At 37.4% G+C, this 14441-nt stretch overlaps 1 protein-coding gene across 4 annotated transcripts in view; it reads right to left on the bottom strand.

Annotated features, from left to right (window-relative positions):
* The window catches only part of RBMS1 (RNA binding motif single stranded interacting protein 1), a 145280-nt gene that overhangs the window by 122074 nt on the left and 8765 nt on the right, over positions 1-14441 (bottom strand). The gene's annotated exons all lie outside the window — the stretch shown is intronic.

Raw genomic sequence — 14441 nt, 5'->3', positions numbered from 1 at the left:
TAACTAACAATACAAGACTCAACAACTGCCTTGACCTCATCTTCTGCAACAATTCAAACTCAATTTACGGACTACAAATTAAAGAACCTTTTTCCAACAGTGACCACTGCATGATTGATTTTCGTCTCAATATACGTCCATACTTAAATCGTCATAACAACAGTACTCCCAACTACAACTTCAAAAAAGCCAATTACGACTTTATAAACAACGATCTTTCCTTTCTGGACTGGCAAAATCTGTTTGCAACCTGCATAACCGCTGAAAACCACTATAGAGTCTTCCTACTTGAAATCAATAGAGTCATTAAACTATATGTACCACAAATGACTACCATGATCAAGAAAAACAAACTACCCATATCAATAAAAAAGCTTCAATCAAAAAAAAAATCCCTCTGGAAAAGAAACAAAAAAGGCTATGTTACAAATTTCAAAAACCACTACAGAAACATATGCAACCAAATAAAAACTGAATGCACAAATTACCACACCAAGCAAGAAGAGAACCTTCATGCACAAATTCCAATCGTGCCTTTTATAATTTTGTCAACAATAAACTTAAAGACTCAAGATCCATCCCACCACTAAAAGATTCTAACAACAAAGAATGCAATGACGAAACAGTCAAAGCAAACCTCTTCAACATTTTCTTTGGCTCAGTTTTTGTTAACTCAGATAACACATATCCAACATTCCACAAACGAACCAGCAATGATTATGATGATTTAACTCATATAGATTTCACAGAAGACAATGTTGGAAAAGCTCTTCACAACTTAAAACCATCGCTTTCTATTGGACCCGATGGACTATGTGCATACTTCTGAAAAAAACTTTCTATTAATATAGCAGAACCCCTAAGTATTATCTTTGATAAAGCTTTCACTACCAGTTCTCTTCCCAAACTTTGGTCACTAGCCACAGTCATCCCTATCTTCAAAAAAGGAGACCCCAGCTTAGTCGAAAACTACAGACCGATCTCCCTTTGCTGCGTCACCTGCAAAGTCATGGAATCTATCATCAACCAATCCATTACCTCACACTTAGAAACTAACAACCTACTCTCCAACAAACAATTTGGTTTCAGGAAACAGTTATCATGTAACTTAGAACTTCTCCACTGCAAAAACATATGGACTTCAAATCTCGATCAAGGCAAATCAATAGATGCAATCTACATAGACTTCTGCAAAGCTTTTGACTCAGTAGTACACGATAAACTTCTCCTAAAACTAACATCCTATGGCATCTCAGGACCCCTCCACAAATGGATATCTGCTTTTCTGTCTAACAGACAACAAGTGGTCAAAATTGGCAATGCTTTATCAAATCCTGTTCCTGTCAAGAGTGGCGTTCCTCAAGGCAGCGTCCTTGGACCAACACTCTTTATACTATACATTAATGATCTTTGTGACCACATCTCAAGTAATTGTGTTCTCTTTGCTGATGATGTCAAACTATTTAACACCACAGACAATACTTCTATCATTCAAAACAACCTTGATCATCTAACCGCTTGGTCTAAAAATTGGCAGTTCCAAATTTCAACCAGCAAATGCTCAGTCTTACATATAGGAAAAAAGAACCCAAAAACTAAGTACATACTAGATGGACATTACCTTACAGACGACCCCCATCCCGTTAAAGACCTTGGAGTTTTCATGTCAAATGATCTAAGTGCCAAAGCCCACTGCAACTACATAGCAAAAAAAGCTCTAAGAGTTGTAAACCTAATTTTGCGTAGCTTCTTTTCCAAAAACACCACACTACTAACCAGAGCATATAAAACATTTGCTAGACCAATTCTAGAATACAGCTCACCTGTTTGGAACCCTCACCACATCTCTGACATCAATACAATTGAACGTGTCCAGAAATATTTTACAAGAAGAGTTCTCCATTCCTCTGAAAACAACAAAATACCTTATCCCACCAGACTTGAAATCCTAGGCTTAGAAAACTTGGAACTCCGTCGCCTTCGACAAGACCTAAGTTTAACTCACAGAATCATCTATTGTAATGTCCTTCCTGTTAAAGACTACTTCAGCTTTAATTGCAATAATACTAGAGCAACTAATAGATTTAAACTTAATGTCAACCGCTTTAATCTAGATTGCAGAAAATATGACTTCTGTAACAGAATCATCAGTGCTTGGAATACTTTACCTGACTCTGTGGTCTCTTCCCATAATCCCAAAAGTTTTATCCAAAAACTTTCTACTATTGACCTCACCCCATTCCTAAGAGGACCATAAGGGGCGTGCATAAGCGCACAAATGTGCCTACCGTTCCTGTCCTATTGTTTTTCTTTTCTTTTTCCTATATATATATGCTTATACCTCCTTATATTTACCCATATATGTGTTTATATACTATATAATCTTTTTGTATGATACCTACATATATTGTTGTGACAAAATAAATAAATAAAATAAATAAATAAAATTTAAATCCTTCATCATCCAAGTCACTCTATGCATCTGGTCAAGTGAGCTGCAGTTCACAAAAGCTTGTGCCTTTTTATGTCTGTTGAAAAAGGTGGCCTGCCAGACTCATTTTGATTTTCTGCTCCCTGAAGAAAAAGTAGCCATGCTGCAGGAGAAGATGGAACACCCTTAGAAGAACCAACAATTCAGAGGTAAATGAATATACTTACTAGGAATGGCATGGATAGAAGATGTTTGTATTCAAAATTTGATAAACTAGGAAAAGTTTCATTGTCTCGGAAATGGAAAATACCTTCTCTTTCTCAAGGTTTTCCAAATGTTACTATTTTTATCACAGTGGTCATTTGCAAGTAGACTTCCATGGATAAAAATAGTAACATTGGAAACAGCCAGCAGCATTCCTCTTATGTCAAGCAGAGACACACTTGGAAAGGAGTATCTCATCTTCAGAGACTCTTGTTAAATCTTCAGAATGAGAATTTGTAAGATACTACATCTGCTTCATAACAGTATTTCCTTGTTGGAGAATACTTGTCTCCCAATTTCATTAAACTCTAAGAGCAGTTCAGATCAACAAACAGCCCCTTGAGCTGTGTCCACCCTGAGCCATGGGAGACTTTGGGACAATCATTCATTTTCAGGCAGCTTATCTCACAGGGATATTATTATGGGGGAAGTTAAACAAGGGATACCCAGTACAGGTATTCCTCGACTAATGAGCACAATTGAGCCCAAAATTTCTGTTGCTAAGTAAGCGATTTGTTAAGTGAATTTTGCCCCATTTTACGACCTTTCTTGCCACAGCTTTTAAGTGAATTACTGCAGTTGTTAAGTTAGTAACATGGTTGTTACATGAATGTGGCTTCCCCATTGACTTTGCTTGTCAGAAGGTCACGAAAGGTGACCACATGATCCCAGGACACAGCAACCACCATAAATATGAGTCTGCTGCCAAGAGTCTGAATTTTGATCACATGACCATAAGGCTGCTGCAATGGTTGTAAGTTAAGTCACCTTTTTTAAAGTGCCGTTGTGACTTTGAATGGTTATTAAGCCAACTGTTATATTTCAAGGACTATCTGTATGCTACTTTGAGCTCCTAGAGGAAAGACAGGATACAAATCTAACCAATACAAACAAACAAATATTTAATATGTCCAGTTACTTCCCTTAAAAGACATGTTTCCAATAGCAATACTTTTGCTTTTTTGTTATTTCTGGCAGATTATTTTGTTAAATAAAGCATTTATTATTCCCTTTAAAATTAATACTGTATTGTAAATATCCTATCCTAGCTAGAATCTTCTCTATTCTGATGATTGTAGTAAAATGAAGGTGACAAAGGTAAAACTGAAAGACTAAGTGTTCCAGATATAATAACCAAGAAACATATAAATTCATTTCTATATTGTTAAGACAACATATGTTTAAATTCTAACAAATGAACTAAAGCTATAAGTTTATTTCCATCTCCAAAGAAACTATGGACTTTGTTGCTACAAATTCCCTTACTCTGTGCATGTATGTTTTAGTCATAGGTTTTGAAGAATACACCATTATAAGAAAGGACAGTAAATAATGTTTTATGTGTATGAGGAAAGGAACTGTCCCTTTGGCATAATGCTACACTATGTAGCCAACATCTTCCAACATGTGAAAGAACCACAAAGTATCATGGTCTTGCTAATATGCTAACCATGGATACGAAGTCCAGCATTCTTTGCCCTATTTCCATTAACCAAGCAAGCATTTTTTAAAAAAAAAGAAAAACCAAAGACATCGTGGTAGCAAGGTTTTGTTTTTATACAGAATCATCTTACCATGTATATAGGTCACAGACATTTTGGAAAAAAGATCAACATATAAAATTGGATTTGGATTTTAGAGAAAATTAAATTTTCACAACAAAATTTAATTACTAAAAAAGTTCTCTTGTCTTATACACTTCTTCAAAATCACCTAGCATTTTTAACAACAACATATTAGAAGGATTATAAGAATGATTTTTCATCTATCTACACATTTTTGTAATGGCAAAAATGAAGGTCCCAGACATTTCACTCTTTATCTATGTTGTTGTTCACAACCTTCTGCTTCTCTCAAGCGAAATTTCAAATGGGTAACTGGAGAAAATATACCCTGATCTACCCAATCTCATTATTTGTAAATAAATCTTACTGTTTTGTTGATATTTACTTCCATGTAACAGCCACAGAAGTCCTTTATCTGCTGTATCTGCAGTTCTCAGAAATTTCCATTAATAAATGTTAATTTATTTTGCTTTACTATGTATCTTAATCTACATGTTTCTTGCTCTACCCAACACTTAATTCCTTATATAAAATAAACATTTACACTGGTTTATTATACTGGATATCAATTGAACATGTACATTTTAATGTATTTATTTGAAGCATTCCACTGTTCAATTTAAAAAACTGCAGTGATTTACAATAACGTGTGAATAAAAATTACTAAAAATAAATAAAAAAACTATTGAAGAACAGCATTAAACTCATTAATCAAGACCCAAAAAATCCAATGTAAAAGAGTATGATATTCCAGTTCCAAATTTAGATATCATTACTCAGAATGGTCTAGAGGCCTAAAGCACAACTTTATCAAATATAGTCCTTCAATAGTATCAATTTCATCTGATTCTTAATCATCTCAAAGGGATCATAGACAATGGCACAAGGACAATTCCTGATAATATAAAAATATAAAATATAAAAAAAGAAGCTAGGATTTGTCTTTGAATGATGAAAGTCATAACTCAGGGAGACAGTTGTTCTAATTTGTATTACATACAAAGCAAATCTAACATAACCCTGATATAAAATCTAATTTGATACAAAAGTTAATTTAATCATGACAAATTATAATTAAATTATTGAAACAGAAATTTGTACTAAAACTTCCTATCTATCATCAGACAGGATATCAAAGACAAAGATTATTGGTAGCTAACAGAAAATGGCTAATGTTCATTTGATATTTGTAGTTGAAAACAGTTCCATCATTAGGAGATCAGAGATCACACTAAGCCATGGTTCATTTAAGTCATTATTTAACACATTATGATTTAGCCCAATGTATGAACCAAATGTTAAAAATAATAAAATGTTAAAAATAGCAACGTTAAATTTGTCAGAGTGGCTAATTCTCACTGACTACCGGTACTGCAAGCCTTCATTCAACCATCCTCTAAAGCATAATGCAATAATTCCTAGAATTTCTGACTAATGCAGCTAAAAAGAGGATGTAGTTTTCTCTTCCCTATATCAAGTACAAACCCATGAACAGTTCCAGAGGACATTTGGCAAGTTTCAACAAGAAATGTTCTGATAAATGACATGTAAACCTTATGTTGGTACTTACACATATAAACATAGGTGTGCTACCAAATTAACACTAAGTGTCCATATAGCAGGCCTACTTTAATTCATTTGCACACATCAAAACACTTCCTTTTTCTTTTGTAATTATTCAAATGCCCAGATTTGTTGAGTTGCACTCTACAGAAGCTTCCTCTACCAGCTTCTGGTACTAATAAGAATTTATTACAGTAATACTGACAGCCTTTTATCTACTCAGGATGAACAATACTAGCACAAAGAAGAGCCATTAGCAGCTACTATACCAGCCACTGTCATTACAGCTGCAATTCTATATCAAATTATTTGGAAGTGATTTCACTGAAATCAATAAGACTTCTGAGTCTAAGTGAATAGCTTTTCTCACAAAAGTTATGAATTTTTAAAAAGAATATTCATAGGCTGGGTTTAGTTTTTAAAAATATTATATTTAAATTATTAACATTGTTACTTACCTTATATTGATTAAACTGAACAGAATTTGATCAAAGGTGCATGAATATAAACCGACTCCCAATGCTTAAACTGAATAGATTGCAATAGTCAGTCTAAGTACTATCATCAGTTGACTCTTCCCATTTCTTTTCCCAATTGTGAGAAATTCCAATAGAAAGTGATTCATAACAGACAATGGTCTTAACATTATTATTTCTCTTCTATTAAGAAATAGCCTTGACAAAAGCTTGGCTTACTGTAATAGTCTATATATAATTGCTTGAATTACACAGCCCTGTATAATGAAATATAAGAAACAATTCTATATTTATGCAGCCTGTTCCACAACAAGAGCAGCTTAACAGTGTATTATACTCTGATTATTATTCCTTTTTTTTTGCTAATGCTGTAATTTACCTAATCTTGAATAACTTCAATACACTTTAATACATAATTCAAGTATTCCATTTTCTTTTACAAAATGCAACTCTCATACATTTCAATATATAATAGGAAATTTTAAGGAGTAATCCATGTTGAATTAATGGTTCTCTTTTTGATCTCCAGATGTGTTTGAGTGAATCCAACTACTGTAGTTTCATATGGGCTCATGACTTAATATTTCTATGAACTCAGATAATTGTGGCTTAATCAATAAACCATAATTAAATAAACTATACTTAGAATGTTGTGTGAATTCAACAATTGTATGAATAAATGTTCAATATAACATCTTACTAAAATTTGTTCAAATTCTTGCACTTCTCATTTATATACAAGGTGGCAGGAATATCTTAGGGTATGTTTGTTTTATTGTTTGGAATCTGATACTTTACAATAAACTTACCAGCTAGACTGTCACCTATCAGTACGGTTGACATCAAATATAATTAAAGTACTTTTAATAAAAAAAGATATTCAGTAAAAGGTATTAGTACTTTTGTCTGCTAATCTCTTATATTCATAAGGGACTTTCTTGGAAGGACAAATATGCTGACATTTACTTATACTTCCTATAGGGAGATGAAGTGAAAGAATACAGATTAATATTATAGTATGTGTAGTATAGTATGTATAGTATGTTGAATAGATTATAGATATTATTGAAGACTTAAAAAATAGAAGCACCATGACATAAATATCTTAGTATTTCATTATTTTGTATTACCTGATTTCTAATTTCAGTCTAATTTCAGTATGTTCAGTCTAAATTATTATCTTCCATCCTTTTAGACAGCATAGAGGACAGTAACAAATAGCTTTTCTACTCCTGTTTATAATGAAAAAATCGAAGAATGTCTATCATAGGGACACAATGGCTGTCTTTTAGCAGCATGCTGACACAAGAAAATCATAGAGCTATGTGGTTTATTTGTGCATTCTCCAGTACTAGGCAAATTTCCATAACCTTATTGTAAACACTACGTAAGATTTGCCAAGATCAGCACAATAAGCAGGCTCATGCTTTGTGTGCATAACCAAAAGTGACTGTTACTTCTTTTTTAGCATTTACATTTCTCTTTTTCTGAACTTCTGAATCTAACTTCATGCTTTTGACTGAATTTTTTTCTCTTATATGATTAAAATCTGCCACTTAGCATAAGATTCTGTTTATATATGATAGCTTGAAAAATGAGAAAAATTTTAAGTACCCATTTCTTCATTTTTAGTCATCCATCCATCCATCCATCCATTAATCCCATTTATATAACCATCCATCTCATGAATGTAACTCTGGGAAGCATATAATAAAAATGGACCATCAAAAACATACATTAAAAACCATATCATAATGAAAACATTAATAGTAGTTCAATGAACTAAGAGAGAGCATCTTTGATATTATGTACAATATAGCTATCTCACCAGTCCTCCGTCTCCCTGAGATCCAAACTGTGGAGATAACCATGTTTTAAGTGACTTCCAGAAGCCTGGCAGAGATGTGGCCAATGTCACTTTACCTTGGATGCAAGTCCCATGATTAAATATTAATTCGCAAGGCAATGCATGGCAACATCAACCAAATTAAAACAGAATGCAGGTTTGTTATAGCAAATTTATCATGCGCCTATTATTATTTATTATTATTATTATTTATTAGATTTTTATACCGCCCTTCTCCCGAAGGACTCAGGGCGGTTCACAGCCATAATAAAAAATAGAACAATATACAATTAAAAAACTTATTATATATGGGCTGAGATATAAAACAATATCCTATTAAAATTAAACTCTCTAAAAATATAAAATTATAAAATTTAAAAATCACGAAGCCAGTCCCGCACGGATGAATAAATAGGTCTTGAGCTCATGGCAGAAGCTCCGAAGGTCAGGCAGTTGGCGTAATCCAGGGGGAAGTTCGTTACAGAGGATAGGAGCCCCCACAGAGAAGGCCCTTCCCCTGGGGGCCGCCAGCCGACATTGCTTGGCGGACGGCACCCTGAGAAGCCCCTCTCTGAGCGTACGGGACGGTGGGAGGTATTCGGTAGCAGAAGGCGGTCCCGTAAGTACCCTGGCCCTAAGCCATGGAGCGCTTTAAAGGTAGTGACCAATTGGTAGTGACTATTGGCAAAGTTTCAGGGATACCGAGATGTATTTTGGTTGACCTTCTTCCTTGGTAAACAGGCAGTTTACCAAAACAATGAAATGTAGGTTGTGGCAATAGATAACAACAAGAGACTGAACAGCAATTTATCTGGAATGGTATAGGGCAGGGGTGTTTAACTGATGGCCCACGGGCCGGATGCTCCAATCACCCTTGAAGTGTTCTCAGCTTTAAACTGGATTGCTTTAAAATAATACCACCACCCCTGTTAATGGTTAGAGTGGTGCATCATGAATACAAGGTAACCTTCCCAACTCAAAGCAATTGTTTTGAATTCAATTCACTTTCAGTCCTGAAACCTTTCCATTTGATTTAATATGAAAATATTCTGAAAACAACTTTGTGTTCATTTTTTTAGCCAAAGAAAAACAGACTTTCCAAATAAAGCATTTAAAAAGTTAAAATCAGATTAACTTCCGTTAGTTTAGACCAGGGGTGTCCAAAGTTTTTTGAGTGAGGGCCAAATACAGAAAAATAAGCAAAGGGGGGGGCTAAAATTTTTTGTACCAGTTCTGTGGGCGTGGCTTATTTTGGGGTGTGGCTTGGTGGTCATGTGACTGGTGGGCGTGGCTAACTCCTCATGTGACTGAGTGGATGTGGCTATGGGCATAGAAACCTAAATACATAGAGACCTAAATACTGACAGCGGCTACCAGTAATCCTCGGCTTGCAACCACTCATTTAGCGACCAATACAACAGCACTGAAAAAAGTGACTTACCACCAGTCTTTGCATTTATGACCTTCGCAGCATCCCCAGTTACATCAAAAGTCAAGCTTTTGGCAACCAGCATGTATTTACTGGGGATTTTCCGCCGTCCGTCGCGAACTCTCTTCCCACTGAGGGAGACACAGCAGCCAATGGAGGGACTCTGGGGAGGCCCAGGCGAGGCCCGCACCGCCTCGCAGCCACTCAGGTGTGCCACGGCTCCCACCCAGGCCAGAAAGGGACGGGCTAACTAGGGGCGAGTGGCCGGGCACCGGCCCCCCCTCCGACCGCCGAGTGGCGGCGCGGCGCGGAGCGGCAGGCGCGGCGGCCAATGGGAGCGGGCGAGCTCGGCCGCGTCACGGGCCGGCACACGGGCCCGCGGCTGAGGTAAAGCGGAGCGTGTGGCGGGGCGCCGCGGCGGCTGCTTCGGCGGCGCATGGGGGCGGTGCCTTGCCGCGACCGGCGCGTGGTGGGCCCGGCGGGGGCAGAGGGCGGGGTGCCGGCGGCGGCGGGCCTCGGCAGCTGCGCCGCCGACCCGGCCGGCAGCGGTGACAGCCTGAGCCCGGACAGCAGCAGCAGCAGCGCGGCGGCAGCGATGCTGCTGCGCTGGCGGGAACGGCTGCTGTGCGGGCGACGGGGGCGCCGAGGAGGCCACGGCCACGTCGGCGACGGCGACGCGTCACGACTGGCCGGGATCGGCGGCGGCCCAGCTCAAACTCCTGCCCATGAACGACCAGATCCGGGAGCTGCAGACCATCATCCGCGACAAGTAAGCGCCCCCTGGGCGCGTGCAGAGCGCCGCGCCCGGAGAGGATCCCGCGCGGGGCTGGGAAGCAGAGCGCCTCGCCCGCCTGGCTTCCGGGGCTGCAGCCCCGCGTGGGGACGATGGGCGTCGCCGCCCGCCCGCCTCTTCCTCTGTCTGGTGGGCCGGGCTGGAGCCATGGGCGTCCTGGGCGCCCCCTACAGCCCAGTGGCGGAATGGCCGGCCCGCAGCCCCGGGTGGGCGGGGATCGCCTCAGCGGAGCCACTCCGCATCTGCAACCGGGCGAGCGGCGGCTTCCTTGGGGGCCAGGACGGGGGCCGCACCCCACTGTCCACCGAGAATTTGCTGCGGGCCAATAAAAACTGACCCGCGGGCCGCAGTTGGCCCGCGGGCCGTAGTTTGGACACCCCTGGTTTAGACTGTATGCTAAACTAAATTTACTTAGGGTTTCTTAAACAAAATTGGCTAGGTTCATCACCACTTAAAAACCATATCATGGGTTTATACAACCCATTAGAGGCAGCAAAGCACATGATAGCCTAATACAATATGCAAATCACCCAGTGGAACTTCTCCCATCTAACTCCCATTTTGCAAATTATATTTGTCCTAATGGACAAATGCTTAACTTTCCTCTGGAGGGCAAAAAAATAATTTAATGATCAATAACTCTCTTTAAAGTTGTTTGAATTTTTCAGTGGTAATACAACTTATTTCTCATCTCTAAAAATACTTAATTTCAGGGCAGAATTAAGACTTTGGAGGGCAGTAATGCTCTGTAATTGAAACTGACTCAAATATTATCAGATTTAGCATTTCAATATGGTCTGGAACCAATGATGATAATTAAAATTTTAAAATAGTAAAATGAATTTCTAAAATAAATTTGCCCTACATTAAATGGGTTTAGTGATAAAGTACAGGTGAATTAAAATATTTAGACATAAATCAAATGTTATGTTCTGACTAGCTAAAAAGCACATTTAGCATATTCAGAAACAGCAAATTTTTAAAAACTGCATTCACTCAGGATTGCTGTCCTGTAGTCTTCATTGTGGTGGCACAATGGTTAGAATGCAATATTGCAGGCTAATTCTGCTGACTGCCAGAAGTTCAATTCTCGCCCAAAGTTGACTCGGCCTTCCATCCTTCTGAAGTCGGTAAAATGAGGACCCAGATGGTTGGGGGACAATATGCTGACTCTGTAAACTGCACAGAGGGCTGTAAAGCACTGTGAAGCGATATATAAGTCTAAGTGCCATTGCTATTGCTATTTCTTTCTCTTTTTTTAGAAATAAGAAATTTCTTTACCATTATTAAATACAGTGCTAATTTTTCCAAACTACCTGCACTATTTGTGGAGTGCAAACAAAATCCAAAGCATAAATTTTTCATCAAAACTTGTTTTCTTCCCTTTGAAACATTATTTCCCCTGAGATCAATTGGCATTGACCTTGTTGGTCTTCTGGAAGGGCTAAGACATGGTTTTTCTACCTGGTCTGGGGTGGGACCAGTAATGGATACTGTATGGAACCTGCAACATGGTTGTAATGCTAGCAAAATAGGTGTGCTCTCTATGAAAATCATAGTTTCATAGTTTTGCATGATTTTTAATTATTTTAATTAATTTAATTTTGCTTTTGTTCCTGTTCTTATTTTTTTGTATTCTTTTGTATGTTGTATGTATGTTGTCCAAAATCAGATGTGTGAGATGGGCGACTATATAATTCACCAAATAAATAAATATGGTAATAAAATCTAAATCAAATGTACCATTTATTTTAAGTATTTTTTTAAAGAAACTTGTGAATTGTTGTGTGGCATGGCTATTTATGGCATGATAAAGCTAAGGTTAATGTAGATTTTAAAAATCATTTTTTTAGATATGTCAAATAGATATAAACTCAGGCTGTGCCCAACAATACCTCTGTGGCTCTTAGCACAAGAAGCATTTTATGGGGGAGAAATGATAAGTAAATACAAATGAGTAACTTAATGTGACATGTTAGAATTTTGTTAAGGAGAATGCAGAATAAAATCAAATGAAGATTTGGTGACCAGAAGATTCACTTGTCAATAGGTTTGTTATGCATATTTATTAGAAAAAATAAGATAAAATAACTTCTTTTATCTTATTTTATAAGATTATTTTATAAGATTGAATTTAAAATAGAACTGTCTACAAATGATGAACATATTATTTTGAAAGGTATAGACATCTACTGAAATTTGAAAAAGAAGAATGAGAACAATATAAAATAGGCTAAAATGAGTATTTTGGTTACAAATGGAACATCGGTAGTATATGTGGTTGAAGCAATTGAAATTTATATTATAATGTTAAAGAGATTATTTATAAAATGACCCCTGAAAAATTGTCTAGACTGTATAAAGCTCTTTAAAATTTATGCTGTGAATGTAAACAAGAGGGGACTATTTTCTTTATTCTAAATATTTAGTTTTTATCTTTCTTTTTAAGAACTTTAATAAATACACACACACAAATACACGAATTGTAATTAAAGACAGATTATATCTACCAGCTGCACACTACAGATCCCTGAACATTGTATTTTACATACTAAAAACAGTTGTAATAAATGCATAAAAGCAAGACATACACAATAGGAAGTCCTTCATTCAAAGTATCACTTAACCATGACCTCATTAAGTTGCCTTAGGCGTTACTCTCATTCTTAGCCAACACTATTATCCTGAAATAGTACTGGCCTCTTTTCCAGGGATATGAAAATGTACAGAGCTAATGAATGGGAAGTGCTTTAGGTAGAGTATGGGAAATCTCAAACCTGTAAGTGAGAATAGCTCTTCAAAGATCTCACCTAGTTCTCTGGGATTTTCTTCTTTGTTTCTGTGCTGATGGGAGTGGGGTGGGTGTGCTGTTGGGCATCTCCTTTACCAGAAATGGAGAACCTCTGGGGGCCCAATTTAGATTGGGACACTTGATAGGAAGGAATAGTATTACACAAACCCCAATAATCAATAGGCTAAGGACTACTGTAAAAATAGACTGAGTCATCAGCATTTAATATAGTCATAACCCAAAATGAATCTAAATGTAATTAAGCCCATGGACATCAGTGGGCTTAAACTAGCTAAAATTACATTGGAATTTTACCAGGATATATATATATATATATTTAAAAAACCAGAAGTTATGTAACTAATTTTGAATCAAGATAATTACTCATTATTCTCCATTAAATCCAGATATAACTCTCTAATCTAAAACTGTAGAGGTAAACCAGAGGAAACGCTGCTTCTATTTGTATATTTACAAAGTCAACTTATTGCCCCCCCAACAATCTGGTCCTCATTTTACCTACCTTATAAAGGATGGAAGGCTGAGTCAACCTTGGACCTGGTGGGACTAGAACCTGCAGTAATTGCAGGCAGCTGTGTTTTAATAACAGGCTTCTTACAGCCTGAGCCACACCACGGCCCTATCTATATTCCCTATCTGCGTAGGAAGACTCTCAGTAGAGTGAGGGGAAGTAGCTCCAGAACCTTGTTCCAACTGCACTCTGGTCTCTTCCCACTTGTAAACCCTCCAATGTAGTCCAAACTTGTAGAAAGCCAATATTATTTTTATTATAAAATTATTGTAATAGAATCTTGCAAGACTGAATGTGCTTCCCTATACCTCCCTTTATTTTCATGACACCTAGGGAGGGTCATGTCTGAGATCCTTTTTTAAAATTATATTTCTGCCCAGGGCTGATTTCTTTTATCCAACTGTTGTCTTGGTTGCCACTCTTCTGGCTAGGGAATTCTGGGAGTTGGAGTCCCCACATCTTACAGTTGCCAAGATTGACAAATACTGCCCTCGAGTAAGAGAAAAATAACAGAAACTCCTGGCCTCAGCTAATATTTGACAGGCTCAATTTACATCAACTCCCAATAAAGAAATTTTTTTCTCCCTCCAGAAAAAAATCACTTTGCTCAGCTAAAAAATGGTTGTTCAACTTTGGTATGAGGAAAGAATAAGAGCTGTTGAACAACTTTGATTGTATAATTGCATTTTACCCATAGCATCATTAATCTTTTCCTCTGATGTCACTAACACCAAGTACAAAAACACCTAGG

Source organism: Ahaetulla prasina, chromosome 1 (assembly GCF_028640845.1).
Source record: "Ahaetulla prasina isolate Xishuangbanna chromosome 1, ASM2864084v1, whole genome shotgun sequence".
Taxonomy (NCBI): domain Eukaryota; kingdom Metazoa; phylum Chordata; class Lepidosauria; order Squamata; family Colubridae; genus Ahaetulla; species Ahaetulla prasina.
The sequence above is the reverse complement of the archived record's forward strand: the minus strand, read 5'-3'. Positions and strand labels throughout refer to the sequence as shown.